The sequence below is a fragment of the Nelumbo lutea genome, chromosome 1 (genome assembly GCF_056320005.1).
Source record: "Nelumbo lutea isolate HS-2025 chromosome 1, American lotus-T2T, whole genome shotgun sequence".
NCBI lineage: Eukaryota > Viridiplantae > Streptophyta > Magnoliopsida > Proteales > Nelumbonaceae > Nelumbo > Nelumbo lutea.
This window is the reverse complement of record NC_142684.1, coordinates 97793829-97809767: the sequence shown is the minus strand read 5'-3', so window position 1 is coordinate 97809767 and position 15939 is coordinate 97793829. Positions and strand designations below refer to the sequence as shown.

Genomic DNA, 15939 nt, shown 5'->3' with positions numbered 1-15939 from the left:
GTGAGGTTTCTTGATGGAGGAAATCTAGAGTTCTCATTCTCGAACCCAAGAGATCAGACCATTGCTCTTGAGGAAGGCCCTTGGTTTTATCACTCCAGCTGGATACTATTAGAAGAATGGTCGGACTCTCATACGGGAGCAATTGAAAAGGTTTGGACAAAAGAGTGTGGCTCCAGATTCATATTCTACCAAGTGGTTCAGTAGAGGATAGTAGAGTTTGTTATCTTGCCAGTGCTGCGGGTTCGGTCATTCCAAGCCAGGAACGTGTTACTACAGGTCATCTCCTCTGAGGCATTTATGTTCATAAGAAAATCTTAATAGATATCAGACATTCCCTACTACCAGGTCGGTTCATCTTCTACAAGGGTAAACCTATATGGCTAAGATTCTGTTATGAGCAATTGCCTCGCACTTGTGCAAATTGTGGTCTCATTGGTCATATTTGGCATAACTACAAAAGATTGGATCCCTCCATTTTGGATTACAAGAGTTATCTAGAAGGATGTACCATAGACTTCCCAGGGGAGTGGCTCCGAGTAGATTTTCGTCCAGAAAAGCCATTAAACCTGCCGGTATATTCTTCTACTACTAGACCATTAGGTTCTTATAAGACAAGACATAGCGAATTTGGTTCCGAGGATGGCTCCGATGGTCACAAGCGACGGTGTCTAGGCCAAAAAAGTGACTTACTTGCTCAAATCTCCGATCATCCTTCATTGCCGGTAATCCCAGACACCATCGACAACAACCACGGTGGTACGAAACATCATCATTCTTCACAAGCGTCTGTGGAATCGTGCTTGGCCTTGCATGTCGAGAATTTTGGTGAAGAGCCACGTAAGGCTCATGCATGTGCCCTGCATCAGACGGACCAACTACGTTTCTCGCATGCAAATGACACACAATCACTTGCCCCCGTCCCACCACGTACCATGCATGCATTGGGGCAAGACTCTCTAGATCTGAACAGTCTGAAACCAGCTATCACCGCCCACTACTTCACTAAAACCAGAGGTTTAGGCTCTATTGATCTCATGATAGGCAAAAGACGATGTGGCGGACCGAAAACCTACCACATGGACATGCTGTCTAATATGTTAATCGCCATTCATAATAAACAAATGATTGATTTCTTCATACGCCAAGTCATCCCACCTGAAAGGGTGTTGTCCCAAACAGTAGTCACATTACCTTAGCTCCCCTTCTCGGCATCAAATGACCACCCTTTGCAGAACCAGCATCACCACCCATCCGCGGCAATGTAGATAGAGATGGAAAACCCTATGTTTCCGGTGGATCATTGTGCTACGGACCAATCATCTTTGATCCCAGTTGACTCTTCTAGCATCCTCCCTCATTTGTCATCCCCGTGTCCGCATTTGCAGGTATGTTTCTTCATTCAATTGTGGTCTCTTTGTTTCCTAACCTATTGGTGTATCACCATGAAAATCATTGCATGGAACATAAGAGGAGCCAATGACGTCAAGAAAGTTAGGGAGCTCATAAAATTTGTCAAAACAAAAAAAAACTGACATCTTATTTCTCTAGGAAATTAAGCTTACTACTGAAAAGAGTTCTCGACTGGCTAGCAAATTGAGATTTACAAATTTCACCTTCTATGAGGCTACCGGTTAGTCCGACATTCTTCTTTGTTGCTAGTCAAGCTTGATTCAAATCAGTGTTAAATACAAATGCACTCACTTAATTCACTTACACATTCTAAACTACCCTAGTCAATCTCCCTGGTAGATCCTTCTCTTCTATGGCCATCCCATTAGGAGTTACCGGGGTAAACTATGGGAAGACACTTGTCATCTTTAGGCTCCCTCTCAATCACCATGGATTATAATGGGTGATTTAAATGATATCTATAAATCAGAGAACCACAAGTCCTATAGGGGCAAGCCTCCCCACCTATCCAAGCATCTCCAAAACTTCATACAATTTTTAACTTAATTGACTTTGATCCTGTGGGGCCACAATTTACTTGGACCAATGGTCAAAAGGGTGCTCCTAAAGTGCTTGAAAGACTTGACCGAGCCTTAGATACCCCTTCTTGGTGTCAGTTATTCCCCAATACCATCCTTCGTCACTACCCAATTATTAACTCAGACATGTCCCTCTGTCTATGGATACCTACCCAGTTACCCCTCACAGGAAACCCATTTCCATTTTATGCCATTCTGGGTTGACCACCACAGGTGCAAAGAATTAATTATTGAGCTGTGGAGTCAGACCATGCAAGGTTCACCAAGACACCAAATTGTCAACAAACTAAGATCCTGCAAAAATGCGCTCAATCTCTGGTTCCTAGTTCGGGCAAATATAAAACCACATCTGGGGAGTCTATGAGAAAATATCAAATTTACAAATGAGGGCTTCATCAAGGGAAGAACAACAAGAACTACACTCTCTTAAAAACCAATATAACTATTGGCTGGCAAAAAAAGAGCAATTGCGGCGAGTGAAACCAAGGGAGTTATGGCTTAGGAGAAGGAGAAAGAAACACTAAATTCTTTCACAACATGGCTAATTTCAAGAACTCCAAGAACACCGTTGATTGGCTAAAATGTCTAGATGGCTTGGTCCTCAAATAGGGACTCTATAATTAATACTTTCAAAGATGCACTTCTACAAGTGGGAGGCCTTCTAGAGGTCTTTAATCCAACTCAACTCAATGACCTGAATTTCCTAACTCTATCCCCACAACAACATGACTCGCTTTTAGTTCCCCCTACCTTTGAGGAAGTTTCATCAATGGTTCAACAATTTAACCCTCATAAGGCCCCAGGACCCGATGGCTTTACCCCTTTCTTCTTCTAGTATTTCTGGAATATAATTGGTCAAGACATTTATTCCATGGTACTATGGTTTTTTAACACAAAATTTCTACCTAAAGCAATAAACAACACAAATGTTGTCTTTGTTCCCAAAAACAACAAGCTGGTAGATGTCTCCAGCTTCAGGTCGATCAGCTTATGTAATGTCCTCTACAAGATTATCACAAAATAGATGGTGTAGTGCCTGCGGCCAGTTCTGCAAGACTTAGTCTCACCTAATCAATCGGGTTTCCTGAAAGGGAGACAAATTTCAAACAGTGTCTTGCTAGCGAAGGAAATTCTGCAAAAAATGAAATCCCAGTCCAAAGGTAAGAAATACATGGCTATTAAATTAGACATGTCGAAAGCTTTTGATCGTATGGGCTGGTCTTTCTTATCTCATCTGCTCAGTACGATGGGATTTCCAGACAAATGGTGCAATTTAATTCATCAGTGTATATCTACAACCTCTTGCTCTATAAAAATAGCAAGTGAATCTCATGGCCACTTTTCTCTAAAAGAAGGTCTAAGACAAGGCGACCCAATCTCTCCATATTTGTTCATACTAGGGATAGAGGCCCTCACTTAGCTACTAAACAAAGCAATGTCTTTGGGTCAGCTTGAAGGAGTAAAATTAAGTTGTTCCGGATCTCCAATCACTCACCTTCTATTTGCCGATGACTGTATCATCTTTGGCAAAGCGGAAGTTGGGGAAGCAAGATCTTTGGTTTTAGTTTTGCAAGAATTTGAAGAAATGTCAAGTTAGAAAATAAATTATTCCAAGTCAAGTCTATTCTTTAGCCACAATGTCCCCAGACATCACCAAAGAATCCTCTCCCACATGTTCCACATATCCCGATTTATGATTGGCTCTAAGTACCTCGGTACCCACATTGATTCAAACCAATGCTCCTTACACAAAGATATCATAGAGAAGGTTTTCTTCAAGAGCCTCGTCTTGAAGCTCACAACTTCTTTCTCAAGTTGGGAGAACTACTCTAGTTCATTCGGTATTGTAGGCCATACCAGTGTACACCATGTCCACAGAACTAATCCCTCAATCAGTTTCGGTGAAGTTGGAAAAAATCATAAGATCATTTCAGTGGGGGAAGTCCAACAAAGCATCTACACATACAATCTCATGGAACAAAATCTATCGGCCCAAGAACCTGGGAGGTCTAGGCTTCAGATCAATATAAGCCATGAACAAAGCTATGTTTTCGAAGTAAATATGCAGACTCCTAACAACCACCTCAAGCATTTGAAGTTGCCAATTAAAGCCAAATACTTCCCTCACAGTTCGTTATTCGCAGCTAAGAAAGGTCACTAGAGTTCTAAATGGTGGCAACATGCTTTCAAACTACTACAACAGCTTCAGAAAAACCTTTTCTGGGTAGTGCACAATGGGAATTCCATTCATGCAATTTTAGACCCATGGGTCCCCACCCTTGCTGAGAATAAACCACTTTTGAAAGAACCATTACTACAACCAACATCTACCAACCTATTAGTCTTTGATCTTCTAAAGCCAGATGGTTCCTAGGACATCCATAAGTTACAACACTTCTTTCAAGATCTTTCTATTATACATATCACAAACATCACTCCAAAGCTTAGCTCCTCGAATAACAATTTGATATGGAAAGGTAACTCTCCGGGGACCTATTTGGTGAAATCAGGCTACAAAGTCTTCGTCTCAGAAGAGAGATCCTCATCAACAACTTATTTCGAGTGGAAGCTCATATGGAAACTCAAAATTCCATATAGATTTCAACTATTCCTATGGAAGCTAGTGTGGAAAGTGATGAGGGCGGATTTGGCCCACCAGTGAAATTGTGACACCTGGCACCTCATGCAAACCAAGTGCAGCCTCTTGACAACTGGGTAGCTCGGGCAGCTCGAAAGAGCTCGCCACAAGCAGCTTGGCATAGCTCGGGGAGCTCGGTATAGCTAAAGGCAGCTCGGCATAGGCAGCTGGCCACTCCGCAGGCAGCCTGTGTCTTACGAAGAGCTCGCCACTTAGGGGTAGCTCGGCACTTATAGGTAGCTCGGCCTAGGCAGCTTGCCACAAGTAGCTGGCCACTCCACAAGCAGCCTGGCGTCTTACGAAGAGTTCGCCACCTAGGGGCAGCTCAGCACTTATAGGTAGCTCGGCATTGGTAGCTCGACACTTAGGGGCAACTCAGCGTATCGCAGGAAGATCTCCTACCTGACAATCGTACCTGAGAGATCCGGAGACCTGTGCCCACGTCTCTCGCTAGGCGGCGTCGTGCCTGCCACTCCTGAGAGCTGTCCCTTGACTAGAAGAGCCGTACTCTGCAGCATCCACCTGCACCCACCACCTCAGCTCTAGCAGTAACGGCTACGACAAAGAGACAGAGGCAGTTATGCCTGACTTGACAGAGGTTGTTACGCCTGATTTGACAGGACACCACTATATAAGGACTCCGACCCCCAAAGACAAGGGGAGAGAATGAAAAAATGGAGGTAATCCCTACTCTCTAGCTCTCTCATTCCTCTCCAAGCTCCCTACAATCAGAATGCTAACTTAGGCATCGGAGAGTCCCACCGGGAAAATACCCCCGGGTCCTCTGATTCAGTTCTCACAGGTTCCATAGCTCCCACCGCCTACAAAGAGGAGAAAAAGATGGAGTTCTCGCAGGTCCCTCAGATCCTGCCGCCTACAAAGGAGAGGAGATCATCTCATGCAAAGGGTAGTCGGGTTGCGCTACACCAGGGAGCTCTACCATCCCCTAAGTTACAGGCCGCCTAGGACCATATCAAATGACGAGTCCACCCAGCTCGTCACCAGGTAGCTCACCGCCAGGGAGCTCATCACCAAGTAGCTCACAATCAGGGAGCTCGTCACCAGGTAGCTCACCACCAGGGAGCTCATCCCCAAGTAGCTCACCACCAGGGAGCTCGTCACCAAGTAGCTCACCACCAGGGAGCTTGTCACCAGGGAGCTTGTCACCAAGTAGCTCACCACCAGGGAGCTCGTCACCAAGTAGCTCACCACTAGGGAGCTCCACCATCCTCTCCTTGGACTAGGTCAAATGGCGAGGCACTTAGCCAAAAAAAAATTGATACATCACAAAAAATTGGTACTTGACCAGAAACGGTTACATCAATTAGCGTTGTTTGTGGGAACACTCTACAAAAAGCTAAGTACTCATCCTACAAAAGCCAAGTCCTCTTCTCCTAGAAAGCTAAGTCCTCACTTCTTAGAAATTGAAGCTCTCGCTTTATGGTTTACATTTTTAATGAAATAAAAAACTACGCAGGGAGCTAACAGACTAAGTTTACTTTCAATTCAGTTAAAGCCTCATTAGTCCTCTTCGCAAGGTCCCCCATACAAAGATGATCTCTTCGTGGCTTCCACAGGACTAGGCGGCCAACAAACTACATAGATGCCCGTACTGGTCGAGACTTCCACGACTCCCGTGTGAGCTAGCGACCTAAAGTCAGTAGTGCTGCCCCCGAAGGCCGAGCTCCTAGTAGTTTCTTGTAGGAGTGGGTGACCGGCATTACAAAGCTGATGCAACGCAATCATAGCTCTAAGGCACCCACTTTGTTGGCTCGGCACCTTAAAGGGAGCTCGTCACCAGGTAGCTCACCACCAGGGAGCTCGTCACCAGGTAGCTCACCACTTGGGAGCTCGTCACCAAGTAGCTCACGACTAGGGATCTCGTCACCAGGTAGCTCACTACCAGGCTGCTCGTCACCAGGTATCTCACCACCAGGGAGCTCGTCCCCAGGTAGCTCACCACCGGGGAGCTCGTCCCCAGGTAGTTCACCACCGGGGAGCTCGTCACCAGGTAGTTCACCACCGGGGAGCTCGTCACCAGGTAGCTCACCACCAGGGAGCTCGTCACCACGTAGTTCACCACTAGGCAGCTCGTCACTAGGTATCTCACCACCAGAGAGCTCGTCACCAAGTAGCTCACCACCAGGGAGCTCGTCATCAAGTAGCTCAGCACTAGGGAGCTCGTCACCAGATAGCTCACCACCAGGGAGTTCATCACCAAGTAGCTCACCACCAGGGAGCTCCACCATCCTCTCCTTGGACCAGGTCAAGTGGCGAAGCACTTAGCCAAAAAAAAATTGATACATCACAAAAATTTGGTACGTGACAAGAAACGGTTACATCAATTAGCGTCGTCTATGGGAACACTCTTCAAAAAACTAAGTTCTCATCCTACAAAAGCTAAGTCCTCTTCTCCTAGAAAGCTAAGTTCTCACTTTTTAGAAATTAAAGCTCTCACTTTATGGTTTACATTTTTAATGAACTCAAAGACTACGCAGGGAGATAACAAACTAAGTTTACTTTCAATTCAGTTAATGCCTCATCAGTCCTCTTCGCAAGGTCCTCACTACAAAGATGAGCTCTTCGTGGCTTCCACGGGAGTGGCGGCCAACAAACTACATAGGCGACCTTACTGGTCGAGCCTTTCACGACTCCCATGTGAGCTGGCGACCTAAAGTTAGTAGTGCTGTCCCCGAAGATCGAGCTCCTATTAGCTTTTTGTAGGAGTGGGTGACTGACATTACAAAGTTGATGCAGCGCAATCATAGCTCTAAGGCACCCACCTGGTTGGCTTGGCACCTTACAGGTAGCTCGGCACCTCACTGGTAGCTCGGCACCTTGCAGGTAGCTCGGCACCTGGTCAGCTCGACACCTCATTTGTAGCTTGGCACCTCGCAGGCAGCTCAGCACCTGGTCAATTCGGCACGTCACAGGCAGCTTGACACCTGGTAAGCCCGACACCTCATAGGTAGCTCGACACCTGGTCAATTGGGCACTTCACAGGCAAAGCCGATGAGCCACATTAGACCTAGTTGCCTCTTCGGCACGGGCAAAGTCAAAGAAGAGTGGACTACGAGTCGCTCCCAAAGCCTATGGGCCACATTACTTCTTAAGAACCAGTCGCCTCTTCAACATGGGCAAAGTCAAGAAAAGTGGACTACGAGTCGCTCCCATGGCCTACGGGCCACACTATTGCTAAATACCCAGTCACTTCCTCAACATGAGCAAAATCAGCAAAAGTGAACTATAAGTTGGTCCTAGAGCCTAAGGGCTATACTACTGAACTGGCGGAGACCTCCTCACCTTACAAGCAGCTCGCCATTGGCAGGCAGCTCCTAAAGCCTAAGGAATTGGATCAGCACTTACTAGCTCATCGACTTACAGGCCAAAAGAAAAAATCTACTCCCTTCGCTGAGTTACTCTCAGCTTGGGAGTGGGGGGCAAATGGTGAGGGCGGATTTGGCCCTCCTGTGAAATTGTGACACCTGACACCTCATGCAAACCAAGTGCAGCCTCTTGACAACTGGGTAGCTCGATAGAGCTCGCCACAAGTAGCTCGGCATAGCTTGGGGAGCTCGGTATAGCTAGGGGTAGCTCGGCATAGGCAGCTGGCCACTCCGCAGGCAGCCTGGCGTCTTACGAAGAGCTCGTCACTTAGGGGCAGCTCGACACATACAGGTAGCTCGGCATAGGCAGCTCACCACAGGCAACTGGCCACTCCGCAGGCAGCCTAGCGTCTTAAGAAGAGCTCTCCACTTAGGGGCAGCTCGGCACTTACAAGTAGCTCGGCATAGGTAGCTCGACACTTAGGGGCAGCTCAGCGTATCGCAGGAAGATCTCCTGCCTGACAACTGTACCTGACAGATCCGAAGACCTGCGCCTATGTCTCTCGCTCGGTAGCGGCGTGCCTGCCAGTCCTGAGAGCTGTCCCTTGACTGGAAGAGCCGTACTCTGCAATATTCGCTTGCACCCGCCACCTCAGCTCTGGCAGTAAGGGTTGCGGCAGAGAGACAGAGGTAGTTATGCCTGACTTGATAGAGGTTGTTATGCCTGATTTGACAAGACACCACTATATAAGGACTCCGACCCCCAAAGACAAAGGGAGAGAATGAGAAAATGGAGGTAATCCCTGCTCTCTAGCTCTCTCATTCCTCTCCAAGCTCCCTACAATTAGAATGCAAACATAGGCATCGGAGAGTCCCCACTGGGAAAATACCCCCGGGTCCTCTTATTCAGTTCTCGCAGGTTCCTCAGCTACCGCCGCTTACAAAGAGGAGGAAAAGATGGAGTTCTCGCAGGTCAATCAGCTCCTGCCGCCTACAAAGGAGAGGAGATCACCTCATGCAGAGGGCAGTCGGGTTGCGCTATACCAGGGAGCTGCACCATCCCCCGAGTTACAGGCCGCCTAGGAACAGGTCAAATGACGAGTCCACCCAGGTAGCTCACCACCATGGAGCTCGTCACCAGGTAGCTCACCACCAGGGAACTCGTCACCAATTAGCTTACCACCAGGGAGCTCGTCACCAGGTAACTCACCACCAGGGAGCTCGTCACCAAGTAGCTCACCACCAGGGAGCTCGTCACCAAGTAGCTCACCACCAGGGAGCTCGTCACCAGGTATCTCACCACCAGGGAGCTCGTCACCAAGTAGCTCACCACCCGGGAGCTCCACCATCCTCTCCTTGGACCTGGTCAAATAGCGAGGCACTTAGCCAAAAAAAAATTGATACATTACAAAAATTTGGTACGTGACCAGAAACTGTTACATCAATTGGCGACGTCTGTGGGAACACTACAAAAAGCTAAGTTCTCATCCTACAAAAGCTAAGTCCTCTTCTCCTAGAAAGCTAAGTCCTCATTTTTTAGAAAGTGAAGCTCTCGCTTTATGGTTTACATTTTTATGAACTCAAAGACTACGTAGGGAGCTAATAAACTAAGTTTACTTTCAATTCAGTTAAAGCCACATCAGTCCTTTTTGCAAGGTCCCCCATACAAAGATGATCTCTTCGTGGCTTCCATGGGAGTGGCGGCCAACAAACTACATAGGCGCCCTTACTGGCTGAGCCTTCCACGGCTCCCGTGTGAGCTGGCGACCTAAAGTTAGTAGTGCTGTCCCCGAAGGTCGAGCTCCTAGTAGCTTTTTGTAGGAGTGGGTGACCGGTATTACAAAGTTGATGCAGCACAGTCATAGCTCTAAGGCACCCACCTAGTTAGCTTGGCACCTTACAGGTAGCTCGACACCTCACTGGTAGCTCGGCACCTGGTCAACTCAGCACCTTGCAGGTAGCTCGGCACCACGTCGGCAACTCAACACCTGGTTAGTTCGGCACGTCATAGGCAGCTCGACACCTGATAAGCCCGACACCTCACAGGTAGCTCGACACCTGGTCAGTTCGGCACCTCATAGGGAAAGCCGACAAACCACATTACTACTTAAGACCCAGTCGCCTCTTCGACACGGGAAAAGTCAAAGAAGAGTGGACTACGAGTCGCTCCCAAAGCCTACGGGCCACATTACTGCTTAAGACCCAGTCGTCTCTTTGGCATGGGCAAAGTCAAGAAAAGTGGACTTCGAGTCGCTCCCAAAGCCTACGGGCCACACTATTGCTAAATACCTAGTCGCTTCCTCAACATGAGCAAAATCAGCAAAAGTGAACTATAAGTTGCCCCTAGAGCCTAAGGTCTACATTACTGAACTGGCAAAGACCTCCTCACCTTACAAGCAGCTCTCCATTGCAGATAGCTTGCCGCATACAGGCAGCTCCCAAAGTCTAAGGAATTGGATCAGCACTTTCTAGCTCATCGACTTACGGGCCAAAAGAAAAAATCTACTCCCTTCGTTGAGTTACTCTCAGGTCTGGAGTGGGGGGCAAATGATGAGGGCGGATTTGGCCCTGTAGTGAAATTGTGACACCTGGCACCTCATGCAAACCAAGTGCAGCCTCTTGACAATTGGGCAGCTCAACAGAGCTCACCACAAGCAGCTCGGCATAGCTCGGGGAGCTTGGTATAGCTAGGAGCAGCTCGGCATAGGCAGCTGGCCACTTTGCAGGCAGCCTGGCATCTTACGAAGAGCTCACCACTTAGGGGCAGCTCGACACTTACAGGTAGCTCGGCATAGGCTGCTCGCCACAGGTAGTTGGCCACTCCGCAGGCAGCCTGGCGTCTTACGAAGAGCTCGCCACTTAGGGGCAGCTCGGCGTATCGCAGGAAGATCTCCTGCCTGACAACCATACTTGACAAGATCCAGAGACATGCGCCCATGTCTCTCGCTAGGCGGAGCCGTGCCTGCCAGTCCTGAGAGCTGTCCCTTGACTGGAAGAGCCATACTCTGCAGCAGCCGCCTGCACCTGCCACCTCAGCTCTGGCAATAACGGTTGCAATAGAGAGACAGAGGCAGTTACGCCTGACTTGACAGAGGTTGTTACGCCTGATTTGACAAGACACCACTATATAAGGACTCCAACCCCCAAAGACAAGGAGAGAGAATGAAAAAATGGAGGTAATCCCTGCTCTCTAGCTCTCTCATTCCTCTCTAAGCTCCCTACAATTAGAATGCAAACTTAGGCATCAAAGAGTCCCCGCTGGGAAAATACCCCCAGGTCCTCTTATTTAGTTCTTGCAGGTTCCTCAGCTCCCACCACTTACAAAGCAGAGGTGAAGATGGAGTTCTCACAGGTCCCTCAGCTCCTGCCACCTACAAAGGAGTGGAGATCACCTCATGCAGTGTGCAGTCGGGTTGCGCTATGTAAGGGAGCTCCACCATCCCCTTAGTTACAGGCCGCCTGGGAGTAGGTCAAATGATGAGTCCACCCAGGTAGCTCACCACCATGGAGCTCTTCACCAGGTAGCTTACCACCATGGAGCTCGTCACCAGGTAGCTCACCACTAGGGAACTCGTCACCAAGTAGCTCACCACCAGGGAGCTCATCACTAGGTAGCTCACCACCAGGGAGCTCATCACCAAGTAGCTCACCACCAGGGAGCTCATCACCAGGTAGCTCACCACCAGGGAGCTCGTCACCAAGTAGCTCACCACCAGGTAGCTTGTCACAATTAGCTCACCACCAAGGAGTTCGTCACCAAGTAGCTTGCCACCAGGGAGCTCGTCACCAGGTAACTCACCACTAGGGAGCTCGTCACCAGGTAGCTCACCACCAGGGAGCTCGTCCCCAGGTAACTCACCACCAGGGAGCTCGTCACCAAGTAGCTCACCACCAGGGAGCTCGTCACCAAGTAGCTCACCACCAGGGAGCTTGTCACCAGGTAGCACACCGCCAGGGAGCTCATCACTAGATAGCTCACCACCAGGGAGTTCGTCACCAAGTAGCTCACCACTAGGAAGCTCCACCAACCTTTCCTGGGACCCGGTCAAATGGCGAGGCACTTACAAAAAAAAAAAATGATACATCACAAAAAATTGGTATGTGACAAAAAACGGTTACATCAATTATTTGGCCCGACCTCGCAGCACGGGTACACGTGGGCGTGGCCTTGCACAAACAGTGACTCAACGTGACAGCGTAGCTGACTTAACCGCAACTCGGGGAGAGGGTCTCACCGAGTTGAGTTCAGCAACTGGGCGGATAAACTACTCGCCAGAAGCCGTCTTGCTTGCATCTCCTCCCCGGGGTTAAGACACTTTGAGGTGCCCCGAGGTCGAGGTACCCTGACCTTTCTCGATACCCGAGCTCCTACCGATGGACTTCGGGCCAATCCCCGGTGGGAGCTTACCGACCCAATTCTAGACACTCCAGGGTGAAAACACTTCGAGCCAGACAGCTCGGCATAGCTTTCCACAGGCAGCTTGCCGCCTATGGGATAGCCCGGCATAAGGTAACTCGCGAAAGGGTAGTTCGGCGTACCGCCGAAAGATCTCTTGCCCGACCACCGTACCCGACAAACCTGGGGACAGTGTCGCACCTGCCACCTTTAGAAGGTGCCTTACACCTGACAGGCACGTACCCTGTGATGATGGCCTCGCGCGTGCCACCTCAGCCTTGCCTGTAACGGCTGTGGCAGACTGACAGTGGCAGTTATACCTGCCCTGTCAGAAGCCAGGGGGCCTGATGCAACAGAATTCTGTTATAAGGGGCTTATTCTCAAGGAGCAAGGTATCTTTGAACCACTTGTGCAATTTGCACTCTTAGCCTTTGTCTTCCCTTCGCTTCTCACACAGAATATTGACTTAATCGTCGGAGCATTCCCACCGGACAAATCCCCCGGGAATTCTTCTTCTTCCTCCTCGTTTCAGGTACCTCTCAGGAGCCACGTGTGTGCCAGTTAGGAGTGACCAGATTGCGCTACATCATTTGGCGCCGTCTATGGGAAACGCTTTGAAAAGCCTTTCTCCAAACTTTCACGTCTCTTTACTCTCTAGAAACTTAACACTCATGGCTTCCTCTAGCAACATTGGATGAAGTACAGAGATGGATAACTCTAGAGAACAACCCCAGCTTCCTACTGTCTGCATTCGACAGTTCACCGTCCCCCTCTCGGCGGACGTAATCGCCAGCTTGAATATGCCTCTTGCAGTGGCATCCATCGTCGCGTCGCTCCCTGCTACAGTCAGAGTGACCTTCACCGAACCTTCGATCGTGCCCCTAGCGGCCAGCCCGAACCAACTAGAGGACTTGATGCAATGCATGTGGACCATGTAGGCTCAAATGCAACAGTTCCAACAATTTCAGCTCTATCAACAACATGTGTTGCACTAGGTCTCCCAGTATCAGTATCAACAACAGTTTCCCCAGTTGCCTCAACCTCAGCTTCAGCAATCGCAGCTTCCCCCTCGGCACCCAGTCTCGCAGCGAGCTAGGTCTCGCCGTCAGGAGGAGTACCCACCTCGCTAAGGAGAGGCCCCCTAGAACCCTCCAAGGAGCCAGGCCTCCTCCCGCGGCAGACAGGAAAGACCGGCCACTCCGACCTCTAGTGAAATTTAGCCCACCAGTGAAATTGTGACACCTGGCACCTCATGCAAACCAAATGCATTCACTTGACAACTGGGCAGCTCGGAAAGCTCGGGCAGCTCGACAGAGCTCGCCACAAGTAGCTCGTCATTGCTCGGGGAGCTTGGTATAGCTAGGGGCAGCTCGGCATAGGCAGCTGACCACTCCGCAGGCAGCCTAGCATCTTACGAAGAGCTCGCCACTTAGGGGCAACTCGGCACTTACAGGTAGCTCGGCATAGGCAGCTCGCCACAGGTAGCTGGCCACTCTGCAGGTAGCCTGATGTCTTATGAAGAGCTCACCACCAGGGGGCTCGTTACCAGGTAGCTCACCACCAGGGAGCTCATCAGCAAGTAGCTCACCACCAGGGAGCTTGTCACCAAGTAGCTCACCACCAGGGAGCTCCACCATCCTCTCCTTGGACCAGGTCAAATGGCGGGGCACTTAGCCAAAAAAAAATTGATACATCACAAAAAAAATGGTACATGACCAGAAACGGTTACATCGATTGGCGCCGTCTGTGGGAACACACTACAAAAAGCTAAGTTCTCATCCTACAAAAACTAAGTCCTCTTCTCCTAGAATGCTAAGTTCTCACTTTTTAGAAATTGAAGCTCTCACTTTATAGTTTACATTTTTTATGAACTCAAAGACTACGTAAGGAGCTAACAGACTAAGTTTACTTTCAATTCAATTAAAACCTCATCAGTCGTCTTCGCAAGGTCCCCCATACAAAGATGAGTTCTTCGTGGCTTCCACAGGAGTTGGCGGCCAAAAAACTACATAGGCGCCCTTACTGGTCGAGCCTTCCATGGCTCCCATGTGAGCTGGCGACCTAAAGTTAGTAGTGTTGCCCCCGAAGGTCAAGATCCTAGTAGCTTCTTGTAGGAGAGGGTGACCAGCATTACAAAGCTGATGCAGTGCAATCATAGCTCTAAGGCACCCACTTGGTCGGCTTGGCACCTTACATGGAGATCGTCACCAAGTAGCTCACCACCAGGGATCTCGTCACCAGGTAGCTCACCACCAGGGAGCTCGTCACCATGTAGCTCACCACCAGGGAGCTCGTCACCAGGTAGCTCACCACCAGGGAGCTCGTCACCAAGTAGCTCACCATCAGGGAGCTCGTCACTAGGTATCTCACCACCAGGGAGCTCGTCACCAAGTAGCTCACCACCAGGGAGCTCGTCACCAAGTAGCTTACCACCAGGGAGCTCGTCACCAAGTAGCTCACCACTAGGGAGCTCCACCATCCTCTCCTGGGACCAGGTCAAATGGCGAGGCACTTAGCAAAAATAAAATTGATACATCCCAAAAAATTGGTACTTGACCAGAAACGATTACATCAGAAAGGAATATCAACTAAAAATAAATATCATGCTTGGTTTCAGGAAGGGGATCAAATATGTGTCATCTATAAGACTCAAGTAGAGACATCCCCTCACCTTTTCTTTCAATGCCCTTTTGCTAGGGCAGTCTGGTGTGAAGCTCAAATCGGGTTAAATCCATTATTTTTGGCCATAAAGCCCATACATTAGGTCATAAAAGAGTGGTTCCATGAGTTAACTATTCACTTTGGTAAGCAACAAGCTATAAATAGCTTAGCCCGCTTCAACATCCTACACTATCAAATATGGAAAGCTAGGAATAACAAATTATTTGATCTCATGGATTCAGATCCAAAACAAGTAGCCAGCCTTGTGTCCCAGTTCCAGTATGATGAACCATCAGCATAAACCCTTCTTGAGGCAACTAATCGAGCTCTCAGTGGCATGGATACATATTCACTTTTCGTAGATGGCTCTTTTAATCCTTCTCTTGGTTATGTAGGATGTGGGTTCTACATCATCCACTCCAATCACGACCTGGTTTCCTAAGAGGAGCACCTTGCTGGGCTTTCAACAGCCATGACGCTGAAGTTAGAGCACTCTTAGTTGGATTGCATGAAGCCCCGGCGCATGTTATCTCTCATCTGAAGGTCTTTTTTGATAATGAATCTTTGGTAAATATGGAAAAGTTTGGCACGATGAGCCATTAGGTTGATCAGCTACACAAGAGCCAACTTAAAATTCTAATATCTACTTTTAATTCCATCTCTTTTGAACATGTACATAGGCAGTATAATCAACTGTCCCACACTTTTGCTTCCTTATCGTGTAAGGGCCAGTTTAAGTTGCACTTCAACTCACGCTTATCACCTCTTGTAACTTTCAGCTTATAATTATATTAGTATATATTTCTTTAAAAAAAGAATAAAAGGAATTTGCAGTCTTTTCCTTTATGCTCCTCTCAGATTGAGACGATTCATCATATTCTTTCTCACTTAGGCCTAGGAACTGGAGATTCAAAGAATTTGCTGAGAGAA

General features: G+C 48.6%; 1 long non-coding RNA gene across 1 annotated transcript; it reads left to right on the top strand.

Moving 5' to 3' along the window:
• Window positions 1-1138: 1138 nt before the first annotated feature.
• On the top strand, window positions 1139-15853 carry LOC148876324 (uncharacterized). The gene is made up of 2 exons (XR_016104585.1): window positions 1139-1385; window positions 15405-15853. It is a non-coding gene; the product is annotated as an uncharacterized LOC148876324 (long non-coding RNA).
• The last annotated feature ends 86 nt before the right edge of the window (window positions 15854-15939 follow it).